The sequence below is a fragment of the Chenopodium album genome, chromosome 13 (assembly GCF_948465745.1).
Source record: "Chenopodium album chromosome 13, dcCheAlbu1.1, whole genome shotgun sequence".
Classification (NCBI taxonomy): domain Eukaryota; kingdom Viridiplantae; phylum Streptophyta; class Magnoliopsida; order Caryophyllales; family Amaranthaceae; genus Chenopodium; species Chenopodium album.
This window is the reverse complement of record NC_137846.1, coordinates 45,315,149-45,337,247: the sequence shown is the minus strand read 5'-3', so window position 1 is coordinate 45,337,247 and position 22,099 is coordinate 45,315,149. Positions and strand designations below refer to the sequence as shown.

At 38.0% G+C, this 22,099-nt stretch overlaps 1 pseudogene; it reads right to left on the bottom strand.

The window, feature by feature from the left end:
• Positions 1-308: 308 nt before the first annotated feature.
• Positions 309-11,754, bottom strand: LOC145575576 (disease resistance protein RPM1-like; annotated as a pseudogene).
• Between the last annotated feature and the right edge of the window lie 10,345 nt (positions 11,755-22,099).

The window sequence follows — 22,099 nt, the reverse complement described above, 5'->3', positions numbered from 1 at the left end:
AGAGCAGAGCAAAGCAGCTCTAAAGAACGGGGCCTTACTCTGTTAAATTGCAGTATAAGATCGATTTCAACAAATTATGAAAAAATCAATGAAGAACAAAGTGTAAGATTAATCAAACCATTTTATTGAGCTCAAGAACTAGAGAGAAAGTTCTAGATTACAATTGTACATTTCTGAATGAATTAAAAATGGTTAAGGCAACCATTACTATACAATTGAACTATTGTAGCAAACTTTAGTTACAACAGAATTCCAGAGTTTGTTAGAACTTAACTGCTGTAATAAGATGCTCTGCTGACTCTGCACAATTAGACATTCAACTCATCTTCACTTGCCAAGTCATCAGCTTCAATATCTAAAAATAACTTTGCTGCCCTCGCAATTGCGACATGTTTGTGGATTTTTTCAATCAGGATCAACTTATAAATATTGTCTGGACAATCAATCAAATTTGGACAATTATCAACAATAATTCCATTTGGAAATTTAGCAGAAAGTAACCAACTGCCAACCATAGATTTCAGATTTTGCATATTAATGAGAATCAATCTTACAAGTTTAAAGAAACTTGTACACCCAAAATCTAGCATTTCACCAACAAAAGCATTATTTAGACTTAGTTCCATCAGATTAGGGAGCCCTTGAAGACTGGTTAGTGGGTCTTCCTTTAGTCGCGAAGAAAACAAGTGCAATGAGGTCAAGTTATTCAGCTTAGCGATCCAGTCTGGTACCTTCTCTAATAAACCATGCAAGTAGAGACGTTCGAGTAGATCAGGTGGTGTTAAGTGATGTATATCAAGAATCTCATCCTTGCTCACTGATCCAATTCCAAGTGATCGAAGATCTTTCATTTTTTCAATGGCGTAACATAGTTGTCTCCCATGTTCTTTTCTGAGCTTTGTGATTCTTAGAGTCCTTAAATGCCTCAAATACCCCAATCCATCCACTATACTTGCTTCATCGGCTTTTACACAGACTAATTTTGCAACTCTTCAAACTTTTCTAAAACTCCACCCTGTATCTTCACAGCATTTGCCTTTTGATTATCACGGTTGAAAAAGGTTTCCCTAGGATAAGCAAGAAGATGACGCGGCTTGCAACACTGAGCTAGTTCTTTGGGAAGCTTAACTATTAGAGAATGCTTAACATCTAGAGTTTGCAAATTTCAAAGCTTTCCTATCGACTTTGGAAGCACTTTGATGTTTTTTAAATCTCAAGCTCAAATATTGCAAGTGCTGCAAATTTCCTAGCTCTTCAGAGGCATTCTCAATTTTAGTATGACTAAGGTCTAGTACTCTTAGGAGTCTTGCTGCTCTTAGGAGCCGGTTTAAGTAACGTTCAGAAAATATTTTATCATTCCAAAGTGAAAACAGAGAGCGAATACTAGAGCTAATAAGGCCCTCCAAGATAGACTTCTTGGCAAATTTTGAATCAATACTGAATCGTCGGAAACACTTGGTTGAGGAGAAATTACTCTCCTGGAATAAATGTAGACAGAAACCCAAGTTCTTCGACTTTGGAACAATAATCATCTCCCGTAGGATGTCATGGACCTTGTAAAATATGTCTCTGATAAGTGATATTTATGTCACTCCTAGGGGTAGTGTTTAGGTTATTTTCGTGTTTATTTTCCCTTATTTTACCTTTTATTCTCTTGTTTTCTCTCTAATAAAGTCTCTAGTTTATTTTGGTAATTTTGGTGTGTTTTAGTTTATTTTCTTTATTTTATTAGTTTTAGTCTTTTTTCCTATTTTATTTTATTTATTTCTATTTTATTTATTTTATTTTATTTGTCTTGGTTTTAATTTATTTCGTCCTTTATTTATTTTCATTTTTTTTTATTTATTTATTTTTATTTTATTTATCTTATTTTATGTCCCGATTCTCCCTTATGTTTATTTGGTTGTGTAGGATCGTGCTCGGAGGTCGGAGGTTCGAGGTCCGAGGTTCGAGGCAAATGCATAAGCTGCTCCAATACGCCAAGCAAACCTGCTGCCCCTTATCCATCACCACATCCTTCTTTATCCTACACCACCCCAAGCTACAACAAGCACAACTCCCCTGCTCCACAACTCACCTTCCCCTGCTGCTCACTGCTTCATCCCAACCACAACACCATCAGCCAACGCCAATAACACCCTCACCCACACAATCAGCCACACCCAGCAGCCACGCACCACCAACTCCACCAATCACAGCCACCACTACCCCCTGTTCTCACGCACACCACAAACCAAGCTCCCCTGCTCCAATACACCGAGCCGCTGCGCCCCCTCACAACACCACTCACCTGCTGCCACCCTTACCAACCACCAACAACAGCAACAGCAACAGCAACTGCAGCAACAACACCAATCAACCACCAACCTCAATTCACCCCAAAATTCGTACCTCCCCTGCTCTCTTCCACCACCGCAACAACAACAAAACAACCATCAACAACAACCACGCACTCCACCATTGCTGCCTCCTTCACCACGCAAATCAGCAGCGATTTCCCAAACAAAACCACGCGGCCGCGCAGCCCTGTCAGAAGGCGCACGTAATTGAAGTCCAAAAACAGAGTCTAGGCAGAAGCAATTGCGCGACCTCTGTGCGATGTCTGCGCGGGCGCACAAACGAGGGTCAATCACGAGCTTTTCACGTGATTTTTAATGAGAATTGGACGGCCACGATTTCTTGATTGAGTGATAATTGCTGATGATGATGGAGTATGAACAAAGATGATGTTGCGTGATGTTGGATGAGAGTTCAGAGCAGCCAAGAATGCGAAGAAGGAGAAAGGTCTGATGGTTCGTGATTTTTTGGGGGAAATTGTGGGTTTATTTTTTCTTTTTCTTTTATTTTTATTTCCTTTACTTTTCCTTTTCTTATTTTCTTTTCTCTTTTATTTCTTTTCTCTTTTATTTTCTTTTTATTTCCTTTTCTTTCTTTATTTTATTTTCTTCTTTTATTTTTCTATTTTTCCTAGTTTTATGAAGTTAGTATAAATACCCATTTTTGGGGGTAATTAGGGAAGAACAATTATTATCCATTATTCTACTCTCTAATTTAGTTTTAGGAGAGATTCTCTCTCTAGGTTTAGTTTAGGATTAGGGTAGTTTAGAGAGAGAAAGTGAGGGTTTCACCATTGTTGAGCTTGGATTTTGAAGAAGAAGATTGATCATCTTGTTTGTAGATTTACATTTTCAATCAATGAGAATCTCTAACTCTCTCTCCTCTATTTTTATTAATTTCTTTTTATTATTGTTTTAGTTGTTGGTATTACTTGTTAATCATGTTGATTCTTGATTATTTGTTGATTAATCTTGTTATTGTCATGATTAGTGAGTAATTTCCCCATTAAGGGGATGGTTGTGGTGTAGTTGGATCTTGAGCATGTTCTAGGTTTAGAATTGATTTAATTTGTGATTAAAGTCTTTATATGCTTGATATTCTTTAATCTTCTTGCAAGTGCACATTGTTGGTTGATTAAAGGTGAATCTTTGCTAACAAGGAACGGAAGTTGACTTAGTTAAGGTTCATTGTTATCGATTGTTATTTGATAGTACCTCCTAGTATATGGTTCTAATGTGGAAGCATAGAGGCTATGTTAGGAGAAGCCAATTGACCCCGGAAGGCGGCTAGATTGGACCCTTTATTTCGATATTTGAGCATGTTTAGTTCATAATTAATTCAACTTCTATGCTTTTGTTTATGTTCAAGTGAATGCTATACCTAAACCATTTCCCTTAATGTTTTATTTCTTGTTTTAGCATTTTTAGACTTTAGTTTATTTATCTCCTATTCCGGACTAGCTTAATTATTGATAACATTTGGTGGTGTTTAACCGTTCTCTGTGGTTCGACCCCTATGCTTGCCTTATACTCGTATTAGGTTTGTTTAGGTTGTATAAATTGTATTTGATCTAGGTGTAGTCGTTTGACGACGCGATTATTCCCTTGTCAAATTGGCGCCGTTACCGGGGACACGGCTTTCATTACCATTGTGTTATCTTATTGAGACTAGTCCATTGTGTAAATTTATCTTTCTATTTGTTGGTTTTTATTTGTGTTGCTTTATTTGAAAAATGGCTTGTATTTCTATTCCTCAATTTGATAATGAACCGTTTTGGGTGTATTTTAATAGACTTGAGGATTTCTTGGATGGTGTTAAGGGTTTTACCAAGGGTGATTATTGTGAAATCATTAATTTGGGATTAAATGAGCATTTTAGAGGAGTGGTTGATAATATGTTAAATAGTGATCTTGAAACTATGTCTTCGGATGAAGCTTGGGATTTCTATTCATGGTTAGCTAGGGATAATTATGATTGGGAGAGGGCCAATCATGAGACTTATGTTCGGGATTCTCATGCTTTTAATGTTGATGCTAATTGTCATGATTTGTCTAATATGAATTCCCATGATGTGCTTGATGCTCCCCATAGTGACCATGTAATGCATGATTTCAACTCCCCTCCCTCTATAGCTCAATGTAATGAGGTACATTCTAATGATGATGAAGTGCATGTTCTTTCTCATATTGCATCAAATTTTTGCATGAATTCTAAAGGTGTGTCCCATAGTTCCCTAGATGATTCCAATGAGCAAGCTTTTGATTCGTCTATCCACGATGATTTGGACTCATTTGAGATTATGGCCCAAATATTTCTTGCATTTCAAACGAAAGCCCATAACCTTTTGAGTGAGTTCATTGATAATGCTTCATTAGAAAGAGATGAGTTTGAGAGGAATTTGCCCCCATTCACTCTTGGATTTGAGATGGTAGGACTTGAGAAATGTATGGGAGATGTTGTTCAAGATGATGAAGAGGAGGTTGAGGTTGAATCATTTGGAGTTTTTGAGCTTGAGGGAGATGTAGATCGTGAGGGTTCTTCATTTGAGGATTCCATGATTGATTTCCATGCCCTCATTAGTGATGTGAGACCTTGTGGTGAGGGAGTAGCTACCCCTTTTCCCCTTTCTCATACACCTTTCTCTCAAAGGTTTAACCATATCCCCTACTATCCTATGTTCCTCCCTTCTTTTCTCAAAGAACCGCTTAGGAATCCTCCTCCTATCCATGCTTCCGAAGCCCCCAACTCTTTTATTGTTGATGAGGAAAAGAGTTATAATGCCAATCAAAAAGATTTTTGTGAGGATAGTTTGCCTCCCTATCTTTCTTTTTCTTCTTATTTTGTTGTTTTTTCTTTTGATTCTTTTACTTTTTCTTTTCCCCCTTCTCTCAAACATAAAGTCTCCTTGCACTTTATGTTTGCTTGTCATATGAGCATCGCGTATGCTCTATTTCTTGATATGTTTGCCGATGCATATGACAAGCTTTTGCATTCTTTGTCGGGTTATTTACTAGTTTGGTCATGCTTGGACGTTAAGCAAGCCTTTGCGGGAAGTAACCCGTGTTTTATTGCTTTCATTTTCTTTTGTTTTTAGATTAGATTTTCTCTCATGGACGTGTTTGTGTTCCTTGCTAGGTACACAACTTGATATACTCTTGCGCATTGGTGATGATCAAGAATCAAGGAAATGTGCCTCAACTTACCTATCATGTGGAATTCAAGCCTTATTTGTAGAGATTGTGGCTCATATGAGGTTATTTCGGGTTTTTTGTGTGATTTTGCATTTATCCCATATCCGGTAATATCCTTCTTTTCCCTCTCTCTCTCTTACTTATTATGACTTGAAGATCATGTGTTGGTAATGTTGGATTAATTTTTCCTTGTTTTCCCCTCCTTGGTTTCATCGTTTATGATTTGAGAGCTTGGTTTCATTCAAGCTTGGGGGAGGGTATTCTATCATGTTTGGTGGGATGTTGATTCATACATGTCATGCACTTGAGTATATGCATTTCCATGTTTTTCATGCTTTTGGAAAATCCAAAAAGATTTTTGTTTACTTCAAGGCAAGTTTAGCAAAATGTGTTTTGTTTGTACTTATTTTGGACATTATATCTTTTGGATTTGTTTACTCTTGAATGCCTTTCTTCCTAAGTGGTTAATGTGTGCACAGTTTGAGAGTGTCATTGGTTGACTCTAGGATATTACATGCTAAGGTAGCCGGGTTAAGAACTTTTTGGGCGCCATGAAGCCCTAGTTCGCGGGTATGTGGTAAGATGGTGTTGCTCTCTATAGTGGATTTGGCACCCTTGGTTGGTATTTTCTTAGTTATAATCCCGTGTGAGGTAACATTGTTCTAGCCTTCATCACTTTGTTGTGTGGCGCATTTGGATCCTTAGCTATGCATGTCTTGATCCTTGTTTTGACTTATAGTTCCCAAGATCGTGACCGAAGCACTCTAGGGGAGGAAAAGGGCATTTCTTTCTCATTTTTCTTTATCTTCTTTTTATTTTGTTACAAATTTGATTTTCTATTTTGCATAAACCTACTTGCTAACCAATTTGAGCCTTATGTTTCCCGCTCTTGTTTAAACCACATTACAAACCTAATGGCCTATGTTTACCAACCTTTTAGTTAGTGAAGCATTGGCATGTGAGGTTTGAGTTTTGAGTTGTTGATCATAGACAAGATGCATTTTGAGATTTGGTTAGAGTTGAGCTTGTAAAGTAATATGCAAATTTATGGAAATCAAATGAAGTTTCAAGAAAAAGTCGTCCAAAGTTAAAAAGGCAAGGACATTGACTAAAGTTAAAAAAAAAAGAAAAAAAAGTGAAAAAAAAAACAAAAACAACAAAAATATTTTAGTTGGTTTCATTTTCTTCCTTAGTTTAAGCATTGAGGACAATGCTTTGTTCAAGCTTGGGGGGAATTTTGTGTGTTTGTGTTGAATAAGCTTTGGGGAATGGCATTAGTGGTATTTTTGCTTGATATTTAGTGAATTCTTGAGTTATTTTTGAGTGTCGGCCGCACTTTTTGCTTCACTTAGGAAATTTCACCAAATTTTAAATTTTTACCTCGCCTTAACCCTTAGCCTTACGTTACAACCAATAAAAAGACCCTTAGACTATAGTGGGTTAGGTCAAAAGAACGGTGGAGGGAGATAGACCTCAAACCTATGGAAAGAGTATGCATAGTTGAGACGTCGGGATTACCTTCTCAAAGTTTTTCATTTCTTTATCTTTTTCCGGTTCCTTCGTGGAATCTTGAGAAGCTAGCTTAAGGGTTGATTTGAAGCTAGTAGAGAGAACGTGGCCCGATTGGTTGGGGCTAGGGTGGATTGAGTCCTAAGTAGTTCTCTATGCTTAGCATGTGTTATGTTTCAATCAACCATTGACATCTTGGAACGTGCATACATTTGTCCATTTAGAAAGGTTTGCATTCATTAGTACTTGTCCTTATCTCTTGTCCATATATAAGCTTGTGTTTTGCTTTTTCTTTTCGTGTTTCTTTTTCTTTACCTTTGGTTTTTGTTGCCTTGCCTTGGTTTTTGTCAAGAGTACTTGTCATTAGTACTTGTCCTTATCTCTGATAAGTGATATTTATGTCACTCCTAGGGGTAGTGTTTAGGTTATTTTCGTGTTTATTTTCCCTTATTTTACCTTTTATTCTCTTGTTTTCTCTCTAATAAAGTCTCTAGTTTATTTTGGTAATTTTGGTGTGTTTTAGTTTATTTTCTTTATTTTATTAGTTTTAGTCTTTTTTCCTATTTTATTTTATTTATTTCTATTTTATTTATTTTATTTTATTTGTCTTGGTTTTAATTTATTTCGTCCTTTATTTATTTTCATTTTTTTTATTTATTTATTTTTATTTTATTTATCTTATTTTATGTCCCGATTCTCCCTTATGTTTATTTGGTTGTGTAGGATCGTGCTCGGAGGTCGGAGGTTCGAGGTCCGAGGTTCGAGGCAAATGCATAAGCTGCTCCAATACGCCAAGCAAACCTGCTGCCCCTTATCCATCACCACATCCTTCTTTATCCTACACCACCCCAAGCTACAACAAGCACAACTCCCCTGCTCCACAACTCACCTTCCCCTGCTGCTCACTGCTTCATCCCAACCACAACACCATCAGCCAACGCCAATAACACCCTCACCCACACAATCAGCCACACCCAGCAGCCACGCACCACCAACTCCACCAATCACAGCCACCACTACCCCCTGTTCTCACGCACACCACAAACCAAGCTCCCCTGCTCCAATACACCGAGCCGCTGCGCCCCCTCACAACACCACTCACCTGCTGCCACCCTTACCAACCACCAACAACAGCAACAGCAACAGCAACTGCAGCAACAACACCAATCAACCACCAACCTCAATTCACCCCAAAATTCGTACCTCCCCTGCTCTCTTCCACCACCGCAACAACAACAAAACAACCATCAACAACAACCACGCACTCCACCATTGCTGCCTCCTTCACCACGCAAATCAGCAGCGATTTCCCAAACAAAACCACGCGGCCGCGCAGCCCTGTCAGAAGGCGCACGTAATTGAAGTCCAAAAACAGAGTCTAGGCAGAAGCAATTGCGCGACCTCTGTGCGATGTCTGCGCGGGCGCACAAACGAGGGTCAATCACGAGCTTTTCACGTGATTTTTAATGAGAATTGGACGGCCACGATTTCTTGATTGAGTGATAATTGCTGATGATGATGGAGTATGAACAAAGATGATGTTGCGTGATGTTGGATGAGAGTTCAGAGCAGCCAAGAATGCGAAGAAGGAGAAAGGTCTGATGGTTCGTGATTTTTTGGGGGAAATTGTGGGTTTATTTTTTCTTTTTCTTTTATTTTTATTTCCTTTACTTTTCCTTTTCTTATTTTCTTTTCTCTTTTATTTCTTTTCTCTTTTATTTTCTTTTTATTTCCTTTTCTTTCTTTATTTTATTTTCTTCTTTTATTTTTCTATTTTTCCTAGTTTTATGAAGTTAGTATAAATACCCATTTTTGGGGGTAATTAGGGAAGAACAATTATTATCCATTATTCTACTCTCTAATTTAGTTTTAGGAGAGCTTCTCTCTCTAGGTTTAGTTTAGGATTAGGGTAGTTTAGAGAGAGAAAGTGAGGGTTTCACCATTGTTGAGCTTGGATTTTGAAGAAGAAGATTGATCATCTTGTTTGTAGATTTACATTTTCAATCAATGAGAATCTCTAACTCTCTCTCCTCTATTTTTATTAATTTCTTTTTATTATTGTTTTAGTTGTTGGTATTACTTGTTAATCATGTTGATTCTTGATTATTTGTTGATTAATCTTGTTATTGTCATGATTAGTGAGTAATTTCCCCATTAAGGGGATGGTTGTGGTGTAGTTGGATCTTGAGCATGTTCTAGGTTTAGAATTGATTTAATTTGTGATTAAAGTCTTTATATGCTTGATATTCTTTAATCTTCTTGCAAGTGCACATTGTTGGTTGATTAAAGGTGAATCTTTGCTAACAAGGAACGGAAGTTGACTTAGTTAAGGTTCATTGTTATCGATTGTTATTTGATAGTACCTCCTAGTATATGGTTCTAATGTGGAAGCATAGAGGCTATGTTAGGAGAATCCAATTGACCCCGGAAGGCGGCTAGATTGGACCCTTTATTTCGATATTTGAGCATGTTTAGTTCATAATTAATTCAACTTCTATGCTTTTGTTTATGTTCAAGTGAATGCTATACCTAAACCATTTCCCTTAATGTTTTATTTCTTGTTTTAGCATTTTTAGACTTTAGTTTATTTATCTCCTATTCCGGACTAGCTTAATTATTGATAACATTTGGTGGTGTTTAACCGTTCTCTGTGGTTCGACCCCTATGCTTGCCTTATACTCGTATTAGGTTTGTTTAGGTTGTATAAATTGTATTTGATCTAGGTGTAGTCGTTTGACGACGCGATTATTCCCTTGTCAGTCTCTTAAAGTAATTTTAAAAGCCCAGGCTTTATTTTGATCAACCTCAACTAGATTCCTATTCACGAGTTCATCCAAATAATCTTCCGCTACCTCTTCAAGTGTTTTTCCTTGTTGATTTTGTATGAAACCCTCCGCAATCCAAAGACGGACTAGTTTCATGCCTCTAATAGAGAAATCTTCAGGAAACATGCCAAAGTACAAAAAGCAAGGCTTGAGATAATATGGCAATTCATGATAGCTTAAAAGCAGGATTCTCTTGGTGCTCTCAAAGCAACGATTGCCTCCAAGCTCAGAGCCAATGCTATTGCGCAGTTTGTTCCATTCAGACAGAGCCTTTTTCTTGGTGGACAAAAGACCTGCTACTGCTACAATTGCCAGTGGCAATCCATTGCATTTTGCTACCATGTCACGAGCCGGTTCTTCCAGATGTTGAGGACAATGTCCTTTACCAAAGATTTTATGAGTAAAGAGATCCCATGCTGCTTCTCTAGGCAAAGGTTCAAGATCATAAATATGACCCCCTCCTAATGATGCTTCCCATTCTCGGGCGATGTTGCTCTCTCGTGTCGTCACTAGTATTCTACTACCCTTATTAAGTTATTATTAGGGGGCAGAGCAGATTTCACCAGTTTCCACAGCTCTGCGTCCCAAACATCGTCAAACATAACCATATACCTGCAAATTACAGAAGGATTGATATAAATAACTGCACCCAGGAATAAGGAATTAAGTTGCTAAAACATTAATAGTTAAACTCTTGAGAATAATGGTATTTTCATAATCTCATTTCCCCTCCATCCTCAATATATTGTGCTCAATCCTTATGTAGTTAAAACATAACAGTAAATTCTGTTTTAGTGTTATGTTTTATCTGACTAATTCAAGTAATCATTCTGAAATCAAATCAATATAATATGGGCTTTCATAAAAATTTGTAAACAATTATACTTCCAATAATCCTGTCAAATTAGAAAACATGCTTATAGAGTTTTAGATTTGTAAAAATAATCATTTCATCCCAAAACTGAAGTCAGTCATAAAAGCTACCAGAAAAATAATATAGGTAAGACCGTAAGAGTATGCAATAGGAAGGTAAAAATAATATTACGTTGTGGATATTAAGCCATCTGAAGTACCTTGTGCTCTTAAGGTGGTTCCTCAATGCACTGATAATATCTTCTACAGAAGCGTCAACTATTGGAGATGACTCCCTGTGCACTTGTTTAAATATGGTCAACAGCAAATCTCTAGATTTGTAGGATTGCGAGACTGACCCAAGCATGGACTTCGAAGGACTGATTCTCAATGAATTCTTCATACACTTTGCGGACTAGAGTTGTCTTCCCTATTCCTCCCATACCAACCACTGCAATCACAAAGCGATCTTCCAGTTCCAAATTCATTGATTGAATTAATTCTTCCTTACGATTTTCAATGGCAACAACCTCTGAGCCATCCATAAAGAGGGAGTAAACTCGAGGGTCTTGCAAATGAATCTCTTCTGCTGTTGTGCTGAATCTATATCGTTCCCTTCTGCTGTTTATCTCAATTATGCCTGTTTTTATCTCTTTTATTTTATTGGATAACTCATGCTTGGGTTTCAGCTGCAAGACACTAACAACTGCTTTACCAAGCCAGCTCCTGATTTTGCTTATCATCCAGATTACTTGGTGATAGGAATGTTGTGGTGATTGTTTCTGCTGCTGCTTGAGTAGAAGGAATTCATCTATGACATCCTCGATATCATAAGCAATTGTTTGCACTTGGATTAGCCACTCATTGATGGTATCATCTTCTTCTGCTTTCTTCTCAGCGTTTCTGAGGACTGCTTTGATGGTTCGTAGTTCCATTTCCAAGTCTCTAATGTCTTTCGGAAGGCTGCCTAGCAACCCTGCTTCGGCTGCTAACAATGCTGCTAGCTTCTCCATTGCAAGGCTCACCATACTCTCAGCCATATTTCCAGTAAAGTTCTATAAACAAAACAAATTGGAACAACCCTGCTTATTAAAACGCTCATAAAAAAAAAAAAAAAAAAAAAAAAATTAGGCCCCGTTCACTTCACCTTATTATTGTTGAATTGAAATTATTTTTATTAAACTAAAATTATATTTGCTGAACTTAAATTATTTGTACTGAACTTAAATTAACTTTACTGAAATAAAATTATTTTTATGATTTTTTATTATAATTATTCTTTAAGATAACTGAATTTAAATGAACTGAACTTATTTTTACTTAATATTTTTTTTTAAAGGTGAAGTGAACAGGGCCTTTCTTTCTACCCAACAAAAAATGCTCGCTCGTCATTTTTTTTTATCAACATATCTAATTAATTTCCCGTTCAGTTCACCTTTAAAATGAATAATATTTAATAAAAATAAGGGTCAGTTCATTAAAATATCAGTAACTTCAAAGAAAAAAAATATAATAAAGAATCTTTAATAATGTATCAATTCGGCAAAAATAATTTTAAATCAGGAAAATTAATTTCAGCTCAGCAAAAATAAATTTAGTAATAATAACTTTAATTTAGTGAAAATAAGTTCATTTCAGTAAAAATTAGTAACTTCAAATAAGAAATATAATAAAGAATTAGTAAAAAAAAAAAATTTCAATTCAGCAAACATAACGTGAAGTGAGCTGAACCTGGCCTTCGATCACTTACACATCATAATATACTCACTTCAGTTCATTTACTACCTCTGTTTTTTATTAGTTACAACAAAGAAATTTTTTACTCGTATATCTCATAAATTAAATAACATCACTTTGTTGCTCCTAAGCTAATAAGAAATGACAGAGTAGTAATTTCTACTGTAATAAATTTTGTGCACAACCTAGTGATGCACTTTTTTTTTTTTTTTTTTTAATAGATACAAATGAAATATTATATTAAAGTCAATTAAACTACCTAAAACCATGTTGATGCCCGACTGCCCGAGCATTTAAAGGTTTCTTAGTTGGTTCATTCTAGCTTGATAGGCTTTAATGTTTCTTTACTTTTAAGTAGTAGGATTTTGTTTACAATGTAAGGGTTTATTTTTTACTAAAAAGGGTTTTCTTGTTTTAATCACACCTTAGGATATTAATTTCTGTTAGTTCATTAGGTTTCATTAATTAATTAGTCTTGTGTTGATTTTAATTGAATGCAGAGTAGTTTTAAATCTATTTTTAGTTGAGTATTCAGTTTGATGTAGTTGAAATTCAAGTTATAATTAGGCCTTATTTTCCTCACCTTAGAAAAATAATATTCAGCAAAAATTATTTTAGTTTAATAAAAATAACTTACTCCCTTTGTTTTATAATATTAGTCACATATGAAATCCATCACATAAAATAAGAACAGGGCTGTATCTGGGCCAGGCAGCTGCCCGGCCCCAAAATAGGAAGCTCAAAGTGTATTGTACAACTTGAATGCATAACCCCAAAATAGGAAGCTCAAAGTGTATTGTACAACTTGAATGCATAATTAACGTTAAAAATCCTCTTCTAATGTTTGGAAAGTTAAAAATCAACTCCTTCAATCAATCTTGGAAATTTGAATTAATTAAACTCAATCATTTACTCCCCTAAAAATCATCACCTTCCTTAATTAATGTATATTTTACGGAGAAATTTTCAACATCTATTCCAATTTATTCTCTAAATAAATTCCAAACTAGCCATAAGAATTTCACATAAACGTTTTGAATTTTGAAATTTTCATCATACATATACTCAGGTGTACCATTCTCATAGTACACCCGGTAAAATACAAGAGTTTTATAAACGCGTAAACAACATTGTGTGCAATTACGATGTACACGAGTAAAAAAAAAAAAAAAATCAAAACGATTATTTCCTTGATTTATGGGATTGATTATTTATTCATATTCTTTGATTTATGAAATTGATTTATTATTTACATTTTATATTACTTTTGGCAAACAAAATTTCTTTCTTTTTTTTTTTTTTTTTTTTGTTAAGAGAGAGAAACCATGATAAATTTTAGATTTCGAAGTGATTTAATGTTATTACGGAGTTGATTTTATCATCCCGATGAATCTTTTAATTGGAAGATGTAATTGGCAAATTCGTTGTTGAAAGAAGGTTTTTTTTAAAAAAAAAAAAAAAAAATTATCAATGTTTTGGTATTATTTTCTAAAGTTGAAGATGATGTTCTTCATTTTATGATTAATGTTCTTTTATAATTTTTAAAATGGAATGAAATATGTTTTTTTTTTAGTCTAATGAACATGTTCTTTGAGTTTAAACTATATGCTCTTTATATTAACGACAATGTTGTTTAAGGTATACTTCGTATAAATTAAGCATGTTCTTTGGGTATTACCAATACAAATTATGTTCTTTTTACTTGAATAATATGCTTTTAAATTTTGAATTTTTGAAATTTAAAAATGAAATTAAAATTTGAATTATATTTGGGTGAAATTAATTCTAGATAGATAAATTCTTGATATCTGAAGATTTTGAATGATTTGACATTAAATTTTTGGTAAGACTCAATTAGTATTTATCTTTTATTTTTTTTTTAGAAACCCTTTCTAAGAAATTATTGAGTTCTTTATATTTCAGTCTTGTGTTCTTTTATAAATTCATGATGCTCTTTACAATTATATGCTATGTTCATTTCACTTTAATCCGGGTGTACCATGTGCATGGTACACCCGGGTGTACGAACCACCAATTGCAGTGAATATTTCACTGTTCTTCACATTTTATTTCTCATTTGTTTTTTTTTCCCGTTTTTTACTCCTTATTATCTACTTTGTTTCTAATTTTTGCTCACCCAATTTGTGGTATTACTTTAGGTTTTGAGAGCATGTTCTGTACATCAGGTTATTTGCTCATTGATTTTTTTCTCATTTAATAAATGAGCAAATTTTTTTTGTTCATCTATTAAATGAGAAAAAAAAAGAGAGCAAATTACCCGGGTATATGGCGCATCCAGTTGTATAATGTAACAAATTATATTAGGTTTTAGATTTTAATTATTGTTTTTTCAAAACTTGAAGATAATTGAAATATACAATTGTCAAATTTATTCAATTATTTATATTTAGTAGTATTAGGAATAAAGTGTGTTGTGTAAAAGTATATTTTTGCATACCCAAATTACTTATCTAATAAATACTGTATAAGTGTTAGGGCCCAAATTTTAGGTTCGCTCGTAAGCCACAAAATTCTTAGAAACGGGCCTGAATAAGAAAAGAATAATATTTAGAATTTAACGTTAAAATACAAAATAATTCATAATTAGTTTACCTTATTTATGTTTTTGGATTTTTTTTTTGGAAATCATAAGTCATAATGTATAATTAAAGGTAAGATTTCCTTACTTAGTACTTGTCATCAATTTACAATTAATTAATTCCAAAAAAAAAAAATTAAGTTACAAATGGAACATATTCAATGTGGATAGGTGTTTTTGAAAAGCCAAAAATAGTATATGGGATTAATATTATGAAACGGATAGAATAATAAATATAATAGAAAATCAATAAAAATAATTTAAATTTAGTAAAATTCCAGTCCAACAAAAATAAGGTGAAAAGAACGGGTTCTTAATTTTCCTAAACTTATTAGAATTCTATCTACTACGTATTTATTTATTTCCTTATAAAAGTTTATCAATAGGCCACGAAAATACAAAAATATAAAAGTTTATCAGTTTATCCTCAAACATATATTCACAAAGGTTTGAGTTTAATTCCTTTATGATTCGGATTAAAATCCGCATCACATGCATGCACTACTCAAAATTTAACACTTTTTTTTTAAAAAAAATGGAAAAAATAGTTGGTGAAGGTATATACTACTCCCTCGGTGTTTTTTTAAGTGTTACAATTTGACCGGTACATAATTTAAGACAATTTAATTGACTTAAATAAAATAAGAGGTAAGTGGGGTAGTTGGAGTATTAAAAAATTATAAGGAAAAAATGGTGGGATTAATATTTTATTGAAAAGTAATGAATGTGAGAGGAAAGATACAACAAACAAAATAGTAGTGGGTTTGGGTGGAGACCATAAGAGGAGAGAAATATGACAGTTTAATGTAGCTTTTTTGTCAAAATAGGAAGTGTAACACTTATTAAAACACGGCCGAATTTGTTAAGTGTAACATTTAAAAAAACACGGAGGGAGTACCTATTACCTCCGTTTCTTTTTAGTTGACACGTATTCCTTTTTAGGAAGTTTTTTTTTTTTTTTAGTTGACACGTTTTCTTTTGGGTAACTTTTTTACTTTGCATTTACAAGCTACCCCACTTGTTTTTTTATTCTCTCTCACTCTCTCCCTTTTCCTTAATATATGTGTCTAAATCAAACGTGTCAACTAAATATAAACGGAGGAAGTATATAGTCAGTAGAAAAAAAATAAATAATAAAATATTTGACAAATTCTCATAAATAACATTTTCCTACTTTTTATACTCCCCCGTACTAATGTACCATAATACTTAATACGTTGACATGGATACGTAGTTTAAGAAAATTACAATTGGGTCTATTTAAAATATTTGTTTATTATAAAAAATTCTCTTTTGTATTTTTATATTACAAGAAACAATAAGTGTTGAGGGTAAAAATATCTCGTATACGTGGACCAATCCCATAGTGACACGTGGCCCAGTTATAGGGTGACACATGTCACTACGAGAAGATGCCACGCAATTCAGAGCACTTAGGGTTTTAGGCCAATCTCGTAGCGACACGTGGCCCAGTCAGAGGGTGACACGTGTCGTCACGAGAAGATGCCACGTGTTTAGGGCATGTGTTCCCTTTCTAATTAGCACGCCAGAAAGCCCTAACAACGTCAGGGCCCAAATCCCGAGGGGTATCAATGAAAGCCGCAAAACGGCGTCCCCCCCCCAAAGTAGCACGTGGCATCATCTGATTGCGCAGCCAATCACGTCACGTAAATCTAGGGTACAAACCCTAGAAAGGGGCACGAGTCCCACCCCTATAAATACCCCAATCATTTATGATGGGAGGGGTGGATTAAGACATTTACAAACAACAGGGCATTAAATAGCTCCAATTTCTCTCTACTTTCTCTCTCTAGCCTTTTCCGTTCTGATCACTGACTTGATCGTCGGAGGCGAATATTCCGTTGATCGTAATATTCGTTGTTTTGTAGGTTGGACCATCTCGTTGCCAGAAGAGCGTGACCAGTATCCCAGGAAATCCAAAAAACCCCCGAAACATTTGGCGCCGTCTGTGGGGATACTCGTACGTAATGGCGATAGACGGTCAGACACCTAATCCAGGCGAGGACGGACATGTAGAGGATTTAATCCCTACAATCCGTACTAGCGATCCTCTGATAGCCACATTTCAAGAAGCTAATGACCCTCCTGTTACCGCAGCCTCTCTTAAGGCCGCGCTTAACAAACTCAGAAAAGAGATTGAAAACAATGGAGCCTCTACCTCTAGGCAGCCGCCCAGGAGAGAGGAACAGAGGGCTCTAAAGAAGACACACAGCAATGCAGTCCACGCAACGGACGCTGGAAACACTCCCTTCCGAAGGCCGACCGGAAGGTCCCCAAGGGTACCACGGACAAATTTCTCTGATTTGCTGGCGAAAACACAGTCGGCTGGGGGGAGGGGTAGGCAGCCTCGAAGAGAGGAGCCTGAGCCGTCCAGACGATGGAAGGACGCAAGAGATTACCTTCGGCATAAGCAGCGGGAGCGCGCGCCTACTCGGACACGGCCTCAACCCCAACTATGCCGGATGGTTTTTCACATCATTCTCTTTCCCAACATACCAACACGGCTATCTCCAGTGGAAGTCAGGTGGTCCGCACCCCAACTCCTATTTCAGTCTTCCACACTGTAACTCCTATTCCAGCCCAATCATTGCAATATCAACCTCCTCAGGGGTTCAACGGCTTGATGCAGCCGAACCCCCAGGCATACAGACAATATGGGCCATACGGACAGGTGTACGGACAGGCTCCTTACCTGGCTGGACCGTCCGTGCAACCACAACCCATCGATTGGAAGATGCGCCTGCTTACTCTTGGAGATAAGCCGCCCCCGTTTTCGCAAGATATTTTAAATGCCCCTCAGCCGCCAAAGGTGAAGAGTGTACTTGTGGGAGCCTATGATGGCACGGGCAACCCAGAAGAACACATCACCTCGTACAGAAACCTGATGTACTTGCAAAGCGTAGACAACGCTACTTGGTGCAAATGTTTTCCGGCCACTCTGAAAGGTGTGGCGCAGGATTGGTTCAACAGTTTGCCGCCCGGATGTATCAATTGTTTTACTACTCTTAGTTTGCTGTTTGTGGGAAATTTTTCATACAACATACCGCCTCGAAAGACTAGCCTTAACTTGGCGACAATCGTCCAAGGAAAGAATGAGGGCCTACGCTCGTACGTCCAACGATTTAACCAAGAAAAAGCCCAAATTCATAATCTGTTGGACGAAATGGCTTACTCTGAATTTCTCCGGGGATTAAGGCACAATGGTTTTAAATTTGACCTGGTAAGGAAAAAGATTCGAACATACGCAGGTGTCTTGCGGGAAGCCGAAGCTTATATTGAGGCGGCGGACTTTTGTTCGCTCACGAAATCAGAAGCGCCGGCCAAGGGGGCTGAGAAAAAACCTTCTCAACAAGAGTCAGCCGACCAAAAGAAGGAAGGAAAAAAGAGAAAGGAAGTTTGGGTGGCTGATGCCCAGCCACAGAAGTCCAAGAAGGTCAAGGCGTACGAGCCTCAGTACGAATTCAATAAGGATTGTTATTCTATCTTGATGGAAATCAAGGATAAGTTTGAGTTTGAGAAGCCACAGCCGCTGAGAGGCCCAGCTCAGTATAGGAACAAGAACAAGTACTGTCATTATCACAAGGACGTGGGACATGACACAAATGATTGTGTTAACTTGAAGAGATTGCTGGATAAGCTAGCCGAGAAGGGCATGCTGAATTCGTATGTGATGAAGTCCAAATTCACTTACACGCGGACAAATAACACGTCCGAGCAAAGACAGAAGAATGATAAGAATAAAGATAAGGAAGATGATGGGAACATCACTGATTCAGGCTTTGTGGCCGTGATATCAGGAGGATTTGCCTCAGGCGGCCCCACTATGAAGGGGATCAAGCAGGACGCCCGGAACTTGGGAAAGGTGATGCAAATGGACTCAGTGAAGGCCGAACCCTTCCCCGAAGTAATCATCAGTGAGGCCGATCGGGGGGAGGTCAAAGCCTTACACAATGATCCCATGGTATTCATTATGAAGATAGCCAATTTGAAGGTCGGACGAATATTGATTGACACGGGTAGCGCGGCTGATATCATCAGCCTGGCCGCCTTGAAGAATCTAAGCTTTCCAGAGGATGCTCTCCAAGACGTCACTCACCCGTTGGTCGGATTTGGGGGAAATGTCATCCACCCGGTGGGGCGGATAGACTTACCTGTCCGATTTGGGCAAAAGGGGAAGGAAGGGATATGGTTGTCCGCTTCTTGGTTGTGAAAGAACTGACTGGATATAATGTCATACTCGGCCGTCCTACACTGAATGCAGCAAAAGCAGTCATTGTGCCTCACCTAATGCTGCTAAAGTTACAATCCAAGGAAGACAGAAGATGGCAAAGGAATGTAATCAGTTGGCGGTTAAGCCTACAGCGCGCGGACCAAAATCGTTCGAGCCAAAAGAAGAAGGAACCTCACTCCCAACACACCAGGTCGGCCAGAAGCGTAAGGCGGCCAAGATAGAGCAAGCATAGCAGCTAATGGCTGTCGGTCGGCCAGAAGAGTTACGACCCCAGCCGGCCGGCAGCCACCAAGATATAGTACTTGACCCCGACTAACCAGGTCGGACGGTTAGTGTGGGCACTATCGCTTTGGGAGTGCTTGGGGATGGGTTAATTCAATTGTTGAGAGAGTTCAAAGATGTATTTGCATTTGATGTTGGCGAGATGCCAGGTATAAGCCCTGACCTGGCCGTGCATAAGTTGGTTGTAAACCCAGCCATTAAACCTGTCCACCAGAAGAAAAGGAATCATGGAGAAGAGAGGAATCAGGCAGCCGCAGCAGAAGTCAAAAAGCTTCTGGACGCCGGTTTCATTCGGCAATGTTATTACCTAGAATGGGTGGCCAATGTGGTCCTTGTGAAGAAGCCGAATGGAACTTGGAGAATGTGTGTGGATTACACCGATCTGAACAAGGCATGCCCTAAGGATAGCTTTCCCTTGCCCAAAATCGACCGCCTGGTTGATTCGACGGTCGGGCATGCCCTGATGAGTTTTATGGACGCATACTCCGGATTCCATCAAATTCCATTATGGGAAGAAGATCAAGAGAAAATAGCGTTCGTAACTGAGCAGGGGTTGTATTGTTACAAAGTTATGCCATTCGGCCTTAAGAATGCCCCAGCTACCTTTCAACGACTTGTTAATACAGTCTTCAAAGATCAACTCGGCCGGAATATGGAGGCGTACATTGATGACATGATTGTCAAGTCAAAAGAACCGGCCGGCCATTTGAAGGACCTACGAGAAACTTTCACCGATTTCAGGCAGCATAAGATGATGTTAAATCCAAAGAAATGTGTCTTTGGTGTTGAGTCCGGTAAATTTCTCGGATTTTTAATTGATCAGCGTGGAATAGAGGCCAACCCTGAAAAAATCCAAGCCGTCATGGACATGAAGTCACCAAGGACAATTAAAGAAGTCCAAAGATTGACCGGCTATTTAGCAGCACTTGGTAGATTTCTTTCAAGATCAGGGGACAAGTGCCGCTATTTCTTTCAAACCATAAAAAAGAAAGCCATGTTTGAGTGGACAGAGGAGGCCGAGGAAGCATTCGTACAACTAAAAGGCCATCTACATACATTGCCTCGGCTTGTCAGTCCACTTAAGAGTGAGAAGCTATTTATCTATCTTGCCATCTCTAAACACTCCCTAAGCGCCGTCCTACTTGCTGAACGGGACGGCCACCAGATCCCTGTCTACTTTATTAGCCACGTACTTCATAACGCCGAGCTAAGGTACCCCCCTATTGAAAAATTTAGCTTGGCATTATACATGGCATCGAAAAAGCTGCGGCCATACTTCTTGGCACATTCAATTGTGGTCTACACAGACCAACCTCTGAAGAAGCCATTTACAACTCTAGAGGCAAGCGGCCGTATGCTTAAATGGGCCTTGGAAATGAGAGGCTTTGACATTGCATTTGAGCCAAGAAAAGCAATTAAGGGGAAAGCCTTTGCTGATTTTTTAGCTGAAATGACTCGGCCAGATCTTCAGACGGCCGGAGACCAGATCTGGAAAGTGTTCGTGGATGGTAGTGCGACAGCTACTGGTTGCGGTGCATGTGTCATATGTCAGTCTCCTGAGGGAGATAAGTTTGAGTACGCTCTGAGATTCCAGTTTCAAGCCTCTAATAATGAGGCCGAGTATGAAGCCCTCTAGCTTGGCCGGCCTTAGAATGTGTAAGGCGGCAGGAGCGACAAAAATTGATGTGTGCTCGGACTCCCTACTTGTAGTCGGCCAGGTGAATGGAGACTTCGAGGCGAGGGAGCCGGCTATGATAAAATACTTGAAGATTGTAAAAGAGGAGGCTAAGAGCCTAGATCATTTTACTTTACAGCAGGTTCCTCGTTCGTCCAATCATTAGGCGGACGCCCTCTCTAAGTTAGCGTCCTCAGCATCATGTGATACTCCCAGGTCGGTATTTTGGGAAGTAAAAGAAAAGAGGAGTATTGATGCTGAGCCAGTACATATCATTGATAGAAGCTCCACTTGGATGGACGGGATCATATCTTACCTAAAGGACGGATTACTCCCGGCCGATCCTAAAGAGAGCTGGCTGATGAAAAAGAGAGCGGCCTGGTTTAAAATTAAGCAAGGAGAGTTGTTTAAAAAGGCATTTGTGAAGCCGTACCTGAAATTTATCACTCCTGAGAGAGGGCATGATGTCTTGGACGATCTTCACCAGGGGCAGTACGGCTCTCACATTGGAGGACGAGCTTTGGCTGAAAAGGCTGCCCGTCTGGGTTACTACTGGCCGAGCTAAAAGTCGGACACCATGGAAATGGTAAAGAAGTGTGACAAGTGCCAGAGGTTTGCAACCTTGATCCACCGACCCGCCAACAGTCTTTTGGCCATCAGTAGTCCGCTCCCCTTTGCCAAATGGGGGATGGACATATAAGGACCGTACACACCAGCGTCCGGCCAAAGGCGGTATGTGTTTGTAGCAGTAGACTACTTCACAAAGTGGGTAGAGGCCGAGGCTGTCCGGGGCATCAAGTGGACGGATGTTTCAGCTTTCATATGGAAGAGTATCATTAC